This window comes from Peromyscus californicus, unplaced genomic scaffold (genome assembly GCF_007827085.1).
Source record: "Peromyscus californicus insignis strain IS unplaced genomic scaffold, ASM782708v3 Scaffold_14__1_contigs__length_90479793_seg_2, whole genome shotgun sequence".
Classification (NCBI taxonomy): Eukaryota; Metazoa; Chordata; class Mammalia; order Rodentia; family Cricetidae; genus Peromyscus; species Peromyscus californicus.
The window spans coordinates 57,345,226-57,361,434 of NW_026294436.1; the positions used below are offsets into that span (position 1 = coordinate 57,345,226).

Below are 16,209 nucleotides of genomic sequence, written 5' to 3' on the forward strand. Positions count from 1 at the left end.
GCCCCTTTCTACCTTCTGTAATTTCCCTCCGTGTAAAGCAGGGAAGTGTGGAGGACACCCTCCACATCCAGACGTGAAGCACCGACACACACATACACACACAACATATATTCTAGTTCCCCTTCTGAAACCTGGAATGGTTCCTGCCTGCCCCACCCAGCTCCACCCACCCTGGCTAGGCAGGTTCTGTAGAGACCTGTTCTGCTCTCTCTCTGGCACCCCCACCCCCATCCCGCTCTCAAAGTCCCTGCCCCCAATCCAGCACATACACACGCATGCGCACATACACACACATGCACAGCCCATAGCATCCCATCCTCTGGTTTCCCCTAGATCCATCCCTGGTCAATCTGGAGCAGGATGTTGAGGGATGAATATTCCCTTTGGCATCTTTCCCAGGTTGAGGCTATAGGGAGAGAGAGGACACAGAACTTGCACAGAGGCAACCGGGACTGAAATGTCAGGTTGCTCTATTTAATTTTCGCCACCCACAGGGCTTCGACCCGCTGCCTCCCAGGCTGTGGCAAAAGAGGCCCCTCCCCACATACCAGGTGAGGTGTAGAGGGACTACGGAGGAAAATGGGAGGACAACAGGAAGTAGGTGAGCTGTGCAGACCCACAGGCCCACTTCCCGCCCACCGTCATACAAAATGCCTGCCTGTCTTCACTGCCTGATGTCCTGAGTGGGCCTCAACTGTCCCTGACCCCAAGAGACATCAAAGCCTGCTCACCCAGCCCCTCAGCCCCTGCCTCAAGGCTGGAAGAGTTATTTTGGAAGGGGAAGCCAGCCAACCTCAGGCTGGCAATGTGGACCAGGAGAGCTGAGATGTGGGGATAGGAAGGAAGGCATATGGGACACTGTGGGTGAAGGCCGGATTGTATGGGGAAGCAGCAGTGTGAGCCTCAAGGTGTGAGACACAGTGTGCGTGTGTGCATGTGTGTGTGTGTGCGTGTGTGTGTGTGTGTGTGTGTGTGTGTGTGTGTGTGTGTGTGTGTGGCGGGCCTAGGTTTCTCCATAAAAGCCCCTCCACCGACCTCAGCCCAGGGCCACTCCTATCGAGGAACAGTGAGCAGACCGAAAGGCCTGAGTTCCGGCCAGCCTCCGCCCTCCTGACAACACCCACCTCCCTCACCCGACCGACCGAGATTCTCACTCTTTCTGCAGATTATCAACTCCCCCATCCTTCTATCTACCACTTCCATTCCTGGGGTAAAGCAGGCGACAAAAATATGTGTTTCTGTTCACACTTGGCTGTTTTTTGAGTTACCACATCACACCTCAGGCTGGGCACCTGTTTCTGTCTGACCTCCTCCCTTATCCTAAAAAGCCAGAGCCCCCATTCACAAACCCCCTCTTGTCTTCTGTCCAGGCCTGGGGAGCCAGGCACCGGTGACAGTAGGACTTGAAGTGCTACAGTCACGACTGTGGGAAAATCCTCGGGCAGTGACGGCCAAGGCCCCTCTCCACACACGACTCCATGAGCTTAGTCTCTTTGCTGCAGCTCCCACTCCACACAGACAGGAAGCGCTCCAGCTCCAACAGGAGCCCCGCCGTGGCTTAGACAATGAGGGGCCCTCCTGGGCAAAGACTGGGTTTCTCCCTTAGACCCCATCTGCTTCTCGTCCTTAGAGGATGTCTCCACTCATCAGGCTACATGGACTCGAGCTGGCTTTCCAAGGGGGAAGAGGAATTAGTCACATTCAAGAACTAAAGCCAAGAACGAGCAATCGGATAGAATCGGGACGACAGCATGGACGGACAGACGACAAGAGCACTCTGGGAACAAGAAGACCAAAGAGCAAAGAAATCACAGAGATCAAGCACAGCCTTCAGGAGCTACGCCATCTTGAAGACCTCCTTGCCTTCTCTAAGCTTATTTTCCTGTCTGTAAAATGGGCACGATAGTTTTCTATATAATGTATCTAGTGAGTCACAGAAGCTGTTAACATACAAGATGCTCAATAAGGCTGGGTGTAATGTCCACACGCATTTGCGATCCCAGCACTCGGGAGGCAGAGGCAGGCAGATCTCTGTGAGTTTGAGGCCAGCCTGGGCTACCACACAGTTCCAGGCCCATCAGGGCCACACAGTGAGACCCTTAAAAAAATAGATAGATAGATAGATAGATAGATAGATAGATAGATAGATAGATAGACAGACAGACAGAAACTGATGCTTAGTGAAATGTTGGTTTCCCAACTCTTTTAGGTACTGCAGGTCAATCCTTCTACTTCTTTCTTCTAGCCTCATTATTAAAAGGTAGCTTCCACTCAGAATAAGGAGGAATCATCTTTGGGTGCAGAGGTGGTTCCTCCCCAACATGGGCCTCAGCCAGAAATTAATCACACAGTGATCCATTCCCTCGGGAGCTCTTGGGTCCCCTAGCTTCTCCCTTCCCCTCCTCCCTCGACCTCAGTGAGGTCAGGCCTAGGATCCAATGGCTTCCCACTCTTCTCCAGGCTCTCATCCTAACTACTCATCGATGGGCAGAGGAAGGAGGCCCCAAGCCTCCTGCCCCACCCCAGCCCCCAGCTACTGCCCACTCTCCCCTCTCAGGGCCCCACCCTGATTACCAGGATAGTCCCAGTGCTGCTGATTCCAAACTTGCGTCTCCCAAACCCCTTCCCAGCTGTCTTGTCTGTAATTACTAACCTTGCCAGGGGCATCAGACTGGCACCGCAACAGCTCATTTCCAAAGGGCCCCACCACAGAAGCCTCTGCCTCCCACTCTGTACCAAGCTGGGGGAGCGGGGAGAGATGAAAAGCTCCTGCATGGCCCACGGCAGCTCTGTCCAGATCACAGCCGAGAAGGTGACAGACAGCTGTCAAAGACCAAACAGGTAGACAGAGTCCATCTGCACCTCTGCTATCAAAATCACACGGAGCACAGGACTACCCACCTGCAGAGGGTGAGAGGTTTCAGGTCAACTCAGAGAGAGAGGAAGTTGATTGGAGGCAAAGCAGGAAGACGAACTCGCACAGGGATGAGGGCAGAGGCACACAGGTGCAAGCTTCGAGGAGAGAGGAGGAAAGGGTGGGTTAAAAAAAAAAAATCTGAGAAGAGACAGCACTATCCCAGTCTCTCCCTGATGCAGTCACTTCTACCAACTAACACCACAGGACAAGGGAGGAAAGCAATCATTAATGTTGTTTTATAGCTAGGGAAACTGAGACCAAATCCTCACGCCGGACTTCAAGAGCCAGCAGTACCAAACACCCCACAGTCCTTCTTGCTCATGCTCAGCCTCTATCAGCAAACCCTTCCTCAGTTCTCTCCCTGTCTTCTATCCTTTAAAAATGGCTAAGAAGGACCAGGCGTAATGGCACAGGCCTTTAATCCCTGCACCCAGGAGCTGGAGAGGCAGGCAGATCCAGGCCAGCCAAAGACTTTAAAAAGCAAGACCATGCCTCAAAATAGATAGATAGATGGATGGATGGATGGATGGATGGATGGATGGATGGATGGATGGATGGATAGATAGATGGATGGATGGATAGATAGATGGATAGATGATAGAAAGAAAGAAAGAGAGAGAGAGGGGGAGGGAGGGGGAGGGAGGGAGGGAGGGAGGGAGGGAGGGAGGAAGAAAGAAAGGGGATCATCTAAGGAATATGCATGTAGTAGAATATTACTAAGCCATCAAAAGGGATGATGTACATACATGCTGCCACATGAATAAGCCTTGCAAATGTGCTGAACGGAGAAAGCTGGACATAAAACGATGACATTTAGAGGAAATAGCCCGAATGGGTAACTCCACAGAGACAGAATGCAGCTTGGGCGTGGGCCAAGGGATGAACAAGAGGGCATTGGGAACTACAGCTTAAAGTGTCTTTCAGGGCTAGTGAAAATGTTCCACAACTGGACAGAAATGGTTGCATAGTAGTGTGTGTGTGTGTGTGTGTGTGTGTGTGTGTGTGTGCAGTAAATTCCATTCTCTTTAATGTTCATCTCATGCTAACTTCCAAAACTCCAGTGGCCAACACATCTCCTTTGGGAACCTTGCCCAATACTCCTCCTCAGAACCAAACTCCACGCTGCAAAGGCCTCCAGAATACACCTCCATCCGGCACTCAGGGGCTTACGGGGACCGACGTGTTCAAGCACGTTTCCCCTGTGAACAGTGTCTTCTTCACCCTTCCATCCCCCGTGGTTCTCATAACACCTGGCAGAAAGTGGACTGTGCTGATGTGATCTGCCAGAGGAGAGCACAAAGTAGGCTCACTCCCCTGCCCTACTGCCCAGACCTCCATCCCTTACTACATCCGTGGATTAAAATCCACACCACGCCAGGCAGGATTTGCTAAGTCATTTCCCCCTGTGCCAGGCACTGAGGAACACACTCTTTCCAGGTTATTTCACTGGGTTCTCATAAACCTAAGACGTGGTATTATCATCAACCCCATGTAACAGGTGAGGCTTACCAAAGTTCTCCGTTTTGTCTGAGGTCACAGAATTAGGACTGAGGTCACAGAATTAGGATGTGGCAAAGCCAGAAGTTAAACGCAAACTGTCAACAAGGGAGAGGTTACAGTGCCGGGAGGGGGCCTTGGGATTCCTTGTGGATGGGTTCAAAGTGGGCTTGATAGATGGTGTCTTAAAACACCCAGGAGGCTAAGGAATGAAGGTCAGTTACATGCATCAGGTCACACTGCTCTTAGCACTGAGTGAATCCGTCTGACTCTTCCTTTTGCCCTCACGGTGTGGGAGCCAGCAAAAGAGAAAGCTGGAGTCCCTAAGGCTCAGAGGGAATGAAGGGCCATGGAAAAGGGGGCTCTTCAAGTCCTACAAGAAGGTGAGGGAGCAGAGAAGAGACAGAAAGGAAGGCAGCCCTGTGGGAATCAGAGAAAGCAGAAAGCAGGACCAAGACAATAGAGAAGGAGGGGCCCGTGTGGTCACTGGTCCCCAGTCTGGAAGTACTTTCTGAAATGGCACTTCCTATTGTCTAACCACAAGTCCTCCTGCTTGGAGGACAACTCCTACTGGTAGGGAGCATCAGCTGAGCCAAAGGTAGCCTGAAAGCCAGGACACTACAGGTTTGGGAGAAACCATCTGATGGGCGGCCGGTTTAAAGGAATGGAGCACTGCTGGGGAAAGACATCTAGTCTCTTCCTAGCCTGCTCCTCATCCTAGGGTCACATTCTCTAAACCTCTCCACTCTTTCCCCGGGCTTTATGGAGGGTAGGGAGCCCTGAGAGCTAAAGATGGAACATTCCAACTGCACATGCCCATTAGAGACCGACATTCCAGTTGCAATTACCCAAGGACTCTAATGGGCACGTGCAACTACAGTCCCTATCTTAAAACCCGTGTCTCCACCTAACTAACCTCTGGCAGCAAGAGGAAAATGGTCGAGAACAGGCATCTAGGAACAAGACTGGGGTCCCAGAGGAGATGACCACCCATTTCTAAAGCTTCAACCCAAAAGAGAATGAACAAGAGCAAAGGGAGAAAGGAGGTAGCTGCTACTTCTCAGGGAGGAAGAGATGTCTTCATCATGGTCTCTGACTTCCCACCCACTCTCATGATGATGAACACAGACCCTTCCCACCAGATGGACATCTGGCCCCTGGCAAGCTCAGCGCCAATATGCGCACACGCAAACACACACACACAGAAACACACACACTTGAACATAAGCACATGTGCACATGGACTCACACATAGACACATTCACAGAGAAACACAACACACCCTTGAACACAAGCACACATACACATATGAACTCACATTCACACACACACACACACACACAAACATGTACACACACACACACACACACACAGTGCTTCTCATCAAGAAACTGCAGGGTAAACTACTCGGACACACTTGCAGAAACTCCCAGAGAAACACCCCATGTCACTTTCTCAGTCCTGCGGCTCTCTACCAGGTCTCGTGCCTCTTCTGGGCATGCTTCTTCTCGCCTCCAGACCACACTCCTCTGGATCCTAGCGGCAGAGCAGAGTTGGAGGGCTCTGAAGTAGCCACCTTCAAGATGGCTTTCCAAGAGAGCTGTGGCCTCAGAGAAAGTAATTGGGGCACAGCAGCCAAGCAAGTGGCCTCAAAGAGCACTAAGGCCCACCCCAGAACAGTGGGGAAGGTCACGCCTCTTATTTGTGTCCTTGAACCCCAAAATTCAGGACTACAGAGCCCCTCCACCTCCCCTGAACTTATTCCCCATTCCCCCACAATCCACACAGTCGTCCAGAAAAGTCCATCTTCCCAAATACGCACCACCTAGGACAACTCATTACCCCCCAAATGCACAATCCCCATTAGGGTCTCAGATACTCAAGACACTACCCTTGAATCCAGGCAGGGCCATTCAAATCCTGCAGACAACCTTCCCTGTGGGCTTTCTGCCAGGAAAATCTGCCTGCAGAGACAAGAGGTGCCCCCAATATACACTCAAAAATACCCACCCTAGCAAAGGCAGGCACACACTGATGTCTACCCATCGGTACAGGTTACTCATAAGAGCACAGATTCACACACACACACACACACACACACACACACACACACACACACATACACCCCTTCCCACCACACAGGTGCACATACACCTATCCACATATACCATCCATTCTCCTCTCATAACCCACCTTCTCTAATACCTACCCACCTCTTTCCTATAGGCCCCTCTCTCAGCAGATACACACACAGATACACACCCCTTCCCTAGAGTATACACACAAATACATACCCAAACCCAACTGGCGCTCGCTCGCGCTCTCTCGCTCGCTCTCTCTCTCTCTCTCTCTCTCTCTCTCTCTCTCTCTCTCTCTCTCTCACACACACACACACACACACACACACACACACACACACACACACACACCAGAGAGAGAGAGAGAGAGAGAGAGAGACATCTACACATCCAAAACCAGGGCCCACCTGCAGGAACACGCAGCACCATCAAGGCGTGCACACACACACAAAAACAAAGAATCATGTATACTGATCCCCCAAACAACCCTTTAAAACTCACTAATGCAGTGTTCAAGACCTTCGGTGAGTAAATAGGACGAGGGAAAGAGATGATGTAGTCTCCCCCACCCACCCCGACACACATTCCCCGGTATACCGCAAGTCCCATCCTTGGGCTACACACACACACACACACACACACACACACACACACACACACACACACACACACACACACACACACACACACACACACACACACACACACTGCTGTCCAGGGCCATCTCTCAGGGATCCACTCTACACCCGGAACGTAGACCTGCCCCTTCCCTCCCCACACTTCAAAGGTGTGTATGCATCCCTACGTACCTTCAGCTTCCAATACCTCCAGCCTCCGATCCTTCCACGGCCTCTCCCACCACCTCCAACACACGTTTCCCAATCCCCGGCTTCAATGGGCTCCCTTGGGATCGTTCAAGCGCCCAACCCGGGCCCCCGGCCCAGGAAAGTCCCCGGCTCTTAAGGCCTGGGCTCCGCCCCTTCCCCACGCGCCCCTTCCCCTCCCCAAAGTTGGGGGTACTCGGTTGTTCAGTGGAGAAGAGACCGGAAGGGGGTTGCCTCAAGCCCCCCTTTCCCCCCAGAAGCCACCCCGCTTTCTCCAGGGCCGGGCGCTCCCTGATCCTTTACATGATTTCCTTCTTTTTTCTGCTGCTTTCTTTCCCTTTTTTTTTGTTTTTTTTTTTCTTTTTCTGCAAACTTTGCCCGCGCCCCCGCGGCCCGCCACTCACCCGCCGCTGCGAACAGCCGGGTGGACTGGGCGCACGCCCCGCTCCGCTCCGCGCCTTTGTATCCGCAGCGCACCGGGTCGCTCCGAACTCCGCGCTCCAGGACCGGCAGCGCGGCCGATGGGGGTTGTCGAGGGGGGCTCCGGAGGTCGCTCACCCCGGCTCGGTCCCAGACCACTCGCCTCTTTCCCCCTCGAGGCCCCGGGGGCAAGGGGCCGGGGGGGGGACTGCAGGGCGCTCAGGCTCCCATGGCGGGACCGAGGACCAAGCAATCGGGGATCAGGAATCAGATCCCGAGCCGGCGGCGGAGGGGGAGGGGACAGAGGGGGAGGGGACCGGAGGGGGGCAGGGGGCGGGGAGCGCGCTCCCAGGTGCCGCCTCCCGGCTGTTCCCGCAGCCGCCGCCCCTCCCGCCGCTGCGTCCATTGTCTGCGGCCCGGCTCTTCCCCAAGTCGCGGCACCCCCAGCTCTGCGCCTGGCCATGCCCTGCGCCCTCGGGATCCTGGGAATCCGCTCCGGGTTTGCGGACCTGGCCGGGAAGGTGGGCTTGATGCTGCCTCGGTTCTTGGCTTTGGTCCAGCCCGCAGCCCCTCTTGGAGCTGTCTTCTTCCACCCCCCCGTTGAAGACCTTTCCCCTAGGCCCTGATGCTGGCCATATTCTCCTCTTTGGGACCATAAACCCGGCCACACAAAATCCAATGGAATCTGAGACGTGGGAAGATTGATCCCCCTCGGACCAGAGCTGCGAAAAGGGTCATCCCTGATTTTAATTAGTGACAAGAGACAGGCCCCTCTCCCATGTATACGGAATTTCCCTGACACCATCGCCACCATACCCCCCTTCTTCCAAAAATAATTTAATTACTCGATGTTCTAGCTGTGAGCGACGACCGCCTCGTCAGACTGGGACGCTCGCTCATTAACACGTTTTCCTCCCCTCTGGTTTGAGTGTTGGGATTAATTACAAAGGGAATCCTGCCCTACGGGAACGGGGGAGGGGGAGGCGGCGACGACGAGGGCCCGGGACTTGGGGAGGCGGAGGAGAAGGGGGCCTTCTCCCAGGAAGCCTAGAGTGAAAAATGCCTGGGTCGGTGCGGAGCTCCTAGCTCTCCACCCTAGGACTTTTGGGTAGTTGAGCGTTGCGGGTAGGCTCCAGGTTAGCACGAAATATCTGGCACATTTAAGGCATTCCCACTTCAGAGCACACTAAGAAACAAACCAGTTAAGAGTTCCTAAAGCGGGAAAGAACCCAACAGGGGAGAGCCCACCGTAAAGTGGCTGTGGGAAGGCCAGGTTGCCCTCCGAGTTGAGCGAAAGCAAAAGTATTATTATATTGCCGCTAGTATTATTTACCCTGTAACCTGCCACTTACCTAGAGCAGTACCGCTTCAAAAGCATCTTCACACACGTCTCAACACCCCCACCATCTCCACCTTTCAATTCTGATACCTGCCCTCCCAACCCTGTGATTAAGAAAGCCCAGAGAAGGCGACTCCCAGCCTCCGTTCCTTTCTCTGATGGAGTCTTTTCCTCCAACTGCCTCGTCTCTGCTCTGCATTCTAACCCGTCCCCAAATGAGAACAGATTGTCTTTGTCTGAGTTATGACTGTTCAAAGGTGAAGAGTCTAAACAAACGCTTCTCATCTACCTTGCCCAGACCCTTGCTTTTTCCTCAGCCACTGTTCCCCCTTTATGGGTTAGCAAAGAATTTAGCACCAAGACTTCATGAAACAGGCATCGTTTCAAGTGCCACAGTCTGCTAAAGCCCATTGGCCGTCATTCACCTACTTCTATCATGTGCCGGGCACTGGGCTGCTCTGAGGAGGTCCCATAACACCAGGAATTTAAGGAACCGTGGCAGGAGAGCAGGACATAGAAAAAGGAGATCGGAAAGACATCAGAATCCCCCGCCCTGTCCAAAGCACACCTCCAATGTTGAACACAAGTTTATAATTGGACAGTGTTTGGGGTTGCCGCTTCACAGCAGGCTCTCTGTTATGTTTAGTGTATATTATATCCATGCTCTGCCAGCTTATTTCCCGGACCTTAGAAGGAACCCCAAAGAATTGGAAACGAGTTTCTGACGTCAGAATTACAGATGATGTTGTAGACTGGCCCCAGCTAAAGCTTGAAATGTAAGTCAAAATGTCATGTCAATACACGAGACTTTAGGATTACTGCCTGGGAGGCGAGAGCCTGGAATACACTCAGTTCTTCCTGTCTCTCCGCTGAGGGGGAGACGCAATTGAGAAATTACATCTGCAGTGACAATACTGTCTTACAGAGCTCTCCGATAGTGAATGTAATTGTTCTAGTGTGTCCTATCCGACAGCCCTCCAAACAACCCTCCTCTCTCACCTGTAGAATGCATTTCACACATCCTCAACTCAGAGTGGAAGCCAAGATCCAACGACAAGGATCATTCATTCAGGGTCTGAAGGACTTAGCCTAATTCTTTAGGACGAAGATCTATGAGGCAAGAGACAATTTTCCTGAGGAGGACGACCTGCAGAAGCAGAGCGGGGCTGGAAAATGGGAGACCAGAAACCTGAAGGACCACATGGTGGGACAATTAGACTTTGAGGGTGTGTGTGTGTGTGTGTTTCATTATATAGTCTGGGTCTCTTTATGTAGTCAGGCTGGCTTGGAATTAAAAACCCTCCTGTCTCAGCCTCCCAAATACCACCAGGTCTGGCTTACCATTCTTGGATGTTGAATGCACAGATAACTTATTTATTTAAACCTCAATTCTATTCATGTAAAAGGTACTAATGAGGTAACAGAAGGAGCCCCCTCCATAGATCCACAAGGCCCCAGCCAATTCCCAGTCAAGCCTCCTTGTTCCATGCCTAGGGCACCCCTGGTTCTTTCAGGATTCTTTTTCAGGGAAGGCAATTCCTAGTCCAAAGTCAAGGCCTTCAGTAAAAGTTCTTTTAATTCCTTGCCAGCCCATGGTTGTGGGCAGCAGGGATGGAGCAAGCAGTCATCCTATGTCTCAGAAACCCTGGAAGGTTTTGACTTTCAGGGAAGATTCAAGAAGTGAGAATAGCTTTTCTTCAGGAGGACAGTCCAGGCTGTAGAAAAATGCGTGCCTGCTTCCTGTGTCAGTAAAGCTGTCCCTGGCCAGCACTCGGGAGGCAGAGGCAGGTGGATCTTTCTGAGTTCTAGGCCAGCCTGGTCTACAGAGCAAGTTCCAGGACAGCCAAGTCTACACAGAGAAACCCTGTCTTGAAAAACAAAAACAAACAACAAAAAGAGCTGTCCCTGGATATTAGTCCTTGCTCTCATGATAAAGACTAGGTCTTCTGCTTTAATGGAAGGTAGGACTTTTTTTTTAACAGTATTGCTCTTTTAAAAAAAGATTTATTATTTTTATTTTTTGTGCATGTGTGTTCTGTCTACATGTATGCCTGATGTGTGCTTGATGCTCAAGGAGGCCAGAAGAAGGTGTCAGATCCCTGTAACTAGAGCTATAGGCAGTTATGGGCCGCCATTAAGTGCTGGGAACACCAATTGTTTCAATGTGACTGACTAGAAATGTTCACGTACTTATCAGGTTTGGTGACTACAATAAGGTACCCACAGGCCAGACCACAGCCTCCATCTTCTTACTGTTCTATAGATAAATCTAGGGGTAAGATAGAGCTCCTCCTAGCCCTTGACCATCTTCCTGGAAGGGCTGTCTCAATTCTGACAAAAGTCTTTGTAAACCTGAGTGATAACACACTCAGTGTTCCAGAAGCAGAAGCAAAAGGATTGAGACGTTTCAAGGCAAGAAAAAGAAGAAGAAGAAGAAGAAGAAGAAGAAGAAGAAGAAGAAGAAGAAGAAGAAGAAGAAGAAGAAGAAGAAGAAGGGGGAGGGGGAGGGGGAGGGGGAGGGGGAGGGAGAGGGAGAGGGAGAAAGGAGAAGGAGGAGTCCCCTGGAATGTGCCAGGACACACTGTTAGCTCCAGTAGATCTCTGTGAGTTAGCCTCTCATCTCTACCAGGAATTAGCCCAGTCTGCTTAGGGAGTTCCTGGTAAACCAGGGCTACAAGGTGAAATTCAGTCTCAAACAAAACAAAACAAAAACAGAAGAAGGAGAGGAGGGAAGGGGAGGAGAACAGAGCTGCATCATTTCTAGACCCTGGAGTGTAAAATCCACTAGGTTACTGTCCATTCCCTTCCTTTCAAACATCTTTCTTTTCCCCGTTTTTATCTGTCTCGAACTTTTCTGGCTCTCTACTCGTTCAGCTCTTCTTAATTGTGAGTTTCCTTGAATCCAATTCCATTATCACTAATCTAAAAAGTTACCTACAAATTAAACCAGTGATTCTCAAACCTTCATCATAGATTATAATCTCATGTGAAACTTTGAAAATATAGCAATGCCCAGGACTAATCCCATACTGATTAAACCAGAAACTTCCAAGGTGTTGTCCTTGGAAAAAAACACTATGGGTATTTTTTTAAAGTTACCTTAGTAATAGTTCTAATGTAGAATCGCTGCCCTAACTTTGTTTTGGTTACTTTTCTGTTCCTGTGGTAAAACACCATGACCAAAGCAACTTATAAAAGGGTTTAATTGACTTATGGTTCTAGAGGGATGAGAGTCCACCATGGTAGAGAAATGGAACAGGAAACAGCAGACTTGGTGGCTGGGGCCGGAGCTGGGAGCTCACATCTTGAACTGACAGTAGTAAGCAGAGAGAGCAAATTTGAAATGACACCAGGCTTTAAACTCTTAAAGCCTGCCTCCAGTGACATACTTTCTCCAACAAGACCATACCCAGAGTCTTTCCAAACAGTGCCGCCAGCTGGGGACAAAGTACACATCTCATTCATCACCACAAACTTTTTGATTTCCTTCATCTTCTCTGGAAGAATAAATGACTGTCCTTACTCAGAGACTGCTCCCCGCTCCCCAGGAGGATTCTGTCAGTTGTCCCCAGTCTCTCTCAGGCCTGACTTTGACCTCTTCACCCATCTGCATCTCACATAACAAAATCAAATACCAGCCAGGCGGTGGTGGCGCACGCCTTTACTCCCAACACTTGGGAGGCAGAGGCAGGTAGGATCTCTGTGAGTTCGAGGCCAGTGTGGGCCACAGAAAGATTTCCAGGACAGCCAGAGCTACACAGAGAAACCCTGTCTCGGAACAAACAAACAAATCAAATCAAATACCTCCCTCCACTCAGTACCCATCTTTGCTTCAGCTTTCTCTTCCTTCTCATTCTTTCTACCTTCTTCCCCCCACCACAGACCCCCCCCCACCAGAACAATGCAGCCAAAGATGATCTTGAACTTCTGATCTTCCTGTTCCACCTCCCAAGTGCTAAGTGCTGGGACTACTGGTATGTGCCACGATGTGCAATTTATATAGTGGTGGTGACTGAGCCCAGGATGTCATGCATGCTTGGTAAGCACTCTGCCAACTGAACTACACCCACAGTCTCACCTTACCTTCTTAAAGGTGGATTCCTCATCAGTATCCTTCCTTCTACTTTCACTACGAAGCGCCCTAGGATGTCCTTCCTCCTCTTAAATGCCTAGAACCCATCCCTGTGCTCCTTCAGTATTCATACTGCTCTCCTAGAACAATGTCATTCTCTCCTGTCAGTTCAGTCAGTGCTCACTTACTGACACTTCAGACTCCAGGTCTCTCATCTAAGCATCAGATTCAAGTTTCCAACTTCCTACTAGGCATTTAGACATGTGTATTCTTTGGGTACCCTTCCTAGTTAAGATTACTACTGCTGTGATGAAACACCATGACCAAAAGCAAGTTGAGGAGGAAAGGATGTATTTGGCTTATGCTTCCACATCACTGCTCATCATCAAAAGAAGTCAGGACAGGAACTCAAAGATGGCAGGAACCTAGAAGCAGGAGCTAATGCAGAGGCTATGAAAGAATGCTGCTCACTGGCTTGCTTCCCATGGCTTGCTCAGCTTGCTTTCTTATAGAACCCAAGACTACCAGCACAGGGGTGGCCCCACCCACAATGGACTGGGCCTTCCCATATTAATCACCAATTAAGAAAATGTCCTACAGCAGCAGTTCTCAATCTTCGGGTCTTAACCCCTTTGGGGGTTGAGTGACTCTTTCACAGGGAGCACCTAAAACCATCCTACATATCAGATATTTACATTACCATTCATAACAGTAGTAAAATTACAGTTATGAAGTGGCAACAAAAATAATTTTATAGTTTATCATGGAATAATCCTTCTGTACACTGTGTGAATATATGTTGCTATGATTGGTTTAATAAACAAGCTGACTGGCCAATAGCTGAACAGGATAAAGTTAGGCAGGAAAGCCAAACTGAGAATGATGGAATGAGAAAGGGCAGAGTCAGAAGAGTCACCAGACAGACAGAGAATGAGTCAGCATACAAAATGGGATAGTGGTACAAGCCATGAACCTCAGAGCAGCACACAGATTAATAGAAATGGGTTAAGCTGTAAGAGCTAGTTAGTAACAAGCCTGAGCTATTGGCCGATCATTTATAATTTATGTTAAGTCTCTTACAGTTTTTTGGGACTGGCGTTCAGGATTGGGAAAGAAACATCTGCCTACAATGGTTGGGGGTCACAACATGAGGAACTGTATTAAAGATCAAAGCATTAGGAAGGTTGAGAATCAACTGTCCTAGAAGCTTGCCTACAGCTCAATCTTATGGAGGTATTTTCTCATTGAGGCTCCCTCCTCTCCAATGACTTTACCTTGTATCAAATTGACATAAAACTAGCCAGCACAGTACCTAAAATGTAAAAATTTTCAAAGAAATACATTATCTTCCTTCAGTGCCCATGCCCAATTTGATTTATTCAGAACTTTACCAGTTCCAAACCCATTTCATCCCCTCCAGCCCATCCTCCTATCTATTGCCAATGGGATTTTTCTTTCCTTAGAGAAAAAAAAAAGATTTATTTTGGGGGCTGGAGAGATGGCTCAGAGGTGAAACACACTGGCTGTTCTTCTAGAGGTCCTGAGTTCAATTCCCAGCAACCATATGGTGGCTCACAACCATCTATAATGAGATCTAGTGCCCTCTTCTGGCCTGCAGACATACATGCAGGCAGAACACTGTATACATAATAGAGACATTTTTATTTTTTATGTGTATTATATATGTGTATGTATGAGGGTATATCATGTGTGTGCAAGTGTCTGCAGAGGCTAGAAGAAGATGTTAGATCTCCTGGAGCTGGAATCACAGGCAGTTGTGAGCTGACCAATGCAGATGCTGGGAACCAAACTCCAGTCCTCTGGAAGAGCAGCAAGCACTCTTAAACCAAGAGCCAGCATCTAGACCCTCTATGCTAACTCTTCTATGAAACTGAAGTAGGAGAAATAGTTCCCAGCTCATTTTATAAAGACAGATCAATACAGGCAAACTTGTGTGGCCCAGACCTGTTTATCTTAGCTACTCTGGAGGCTGAGGCAGGAGGATTGCAAGTTTGAGGCTTTCCTAGGCTAAAGAATGATTTCAAGGCCAATCTGAGCAACTGAGTGAAACCTTGTCTCAAAAAAGTAAAACAGGGGTGGGGCACACACACTAAACGTCACACAAAATGACAAAAGAGGGCTGAGGGTATAGATCAGTGGTAGAGGACGTGCAAAGCCCTTAATTCAAATTCCAGAGATGGGAGTAGGAATCGGTTATTTCTAGTTGTCTTAGTGTCCTGGGGCTGCCCTAACAATTACCACAGACTGTGATAGCAAAGACCCTGTTTCCAAGCAAGGTCAAATTCACAACTACCAAAGGTTAGAACTTCAACAGAGTTTCTCTCTCTCTCTCTCTCTCTCTCTCTCTCTCTCTCTCTCTCTCTCTCTCTCTCTCTCTCTCTCTCGGTGTGTGTGTGTGTGTGTGTGTGTGTGTGTGTGTGTGTGTGTGTGTGTGTGTGTGTGTATGAATGTGTTTTGCCTGCATGTATGTCTGTACACCTCATTTATGCCTAGTGTCCAAAGAGGCTAGAAGAAGACATCAAATACCCCGAAACTGGAGTTACAAACAGTTGCAAACTGCCATGTGGGTGCTGGAAGCAAACGCAGATCCTCTGGAAGAGCATCCAGTGCTCTTAACCTGAGTCATCTCTACAATCCCTAAGAGATCTCTTAAAGGAATACAATACAATCCTTAACATTAGCAATAAATACACACACAATGAAAAATACAGTTTAGCTGCTTGCAATGTTGTGGGCCTATGTTCCCAATTACTTAGGAGACTGTGGCAAAAGGGTGGCTGGAATCTAGGAGTGTAAGGCCAGCGTAGAAGTCATAGCAAGACCCCCATCTCAAAAGCAGGGAGGTGAGTGGGCTTGAAGATGTACCCCAATGGTAGAGATTATGAGGCCTTAAGATTAGGTCACAATACTATAAAATGCTATTATAAGAGTAAAAAACATATACAGTGTTATTGGGCAGTGGTGTCGTGGTGCATGCCTTTAATCCCAGCACTCAGGAGGCAGACATAGGAAGATCTCTGAGTTCAAGGCTAGCCCGGTCT

At 49.5% G+C, this 16,209-nt stretch overlaps 1 protein-coding gene across 6 annotated transcripts in view; it reads right to left on the reverse strand.

The window, feature by feature from the left end:
* The window catches only part of Vangl2 (VANGL planar cell polarity protein 2), a 45,652-nt gene that overhangs the window by 17,959 nt on the left and 11,484 nt on the right, over positions 1 to 16,209 (reverse strand). The window contains exons 1-2 of one of the 6 annotated variants that reach the window (XM_052737637.1): positions 7,721 to 8,029; positions 2,902 to 3,012 (exon numbers count right to left, since the gene is read on the reverse strand). The exons of 1 other annotated variant lie outside the window; for it this stretch is intronic. The gene's annotated coding sequence lies outside the window, so the exon portion shown is untranslated. Of the gene's footprint in view, positions 1 to 2,653; positions 2,810 to 2,901; positions 3,013 to 7,301; positions 7,414 to 7,720; positions 8,030 to 16,209 lie in introns of those variants that run through there. 4 more of the 6 variants (XM_052737638.1, XM_052737639.1, XM_052737642.1 and 1 more) reach the window with 4 other exon arrangements.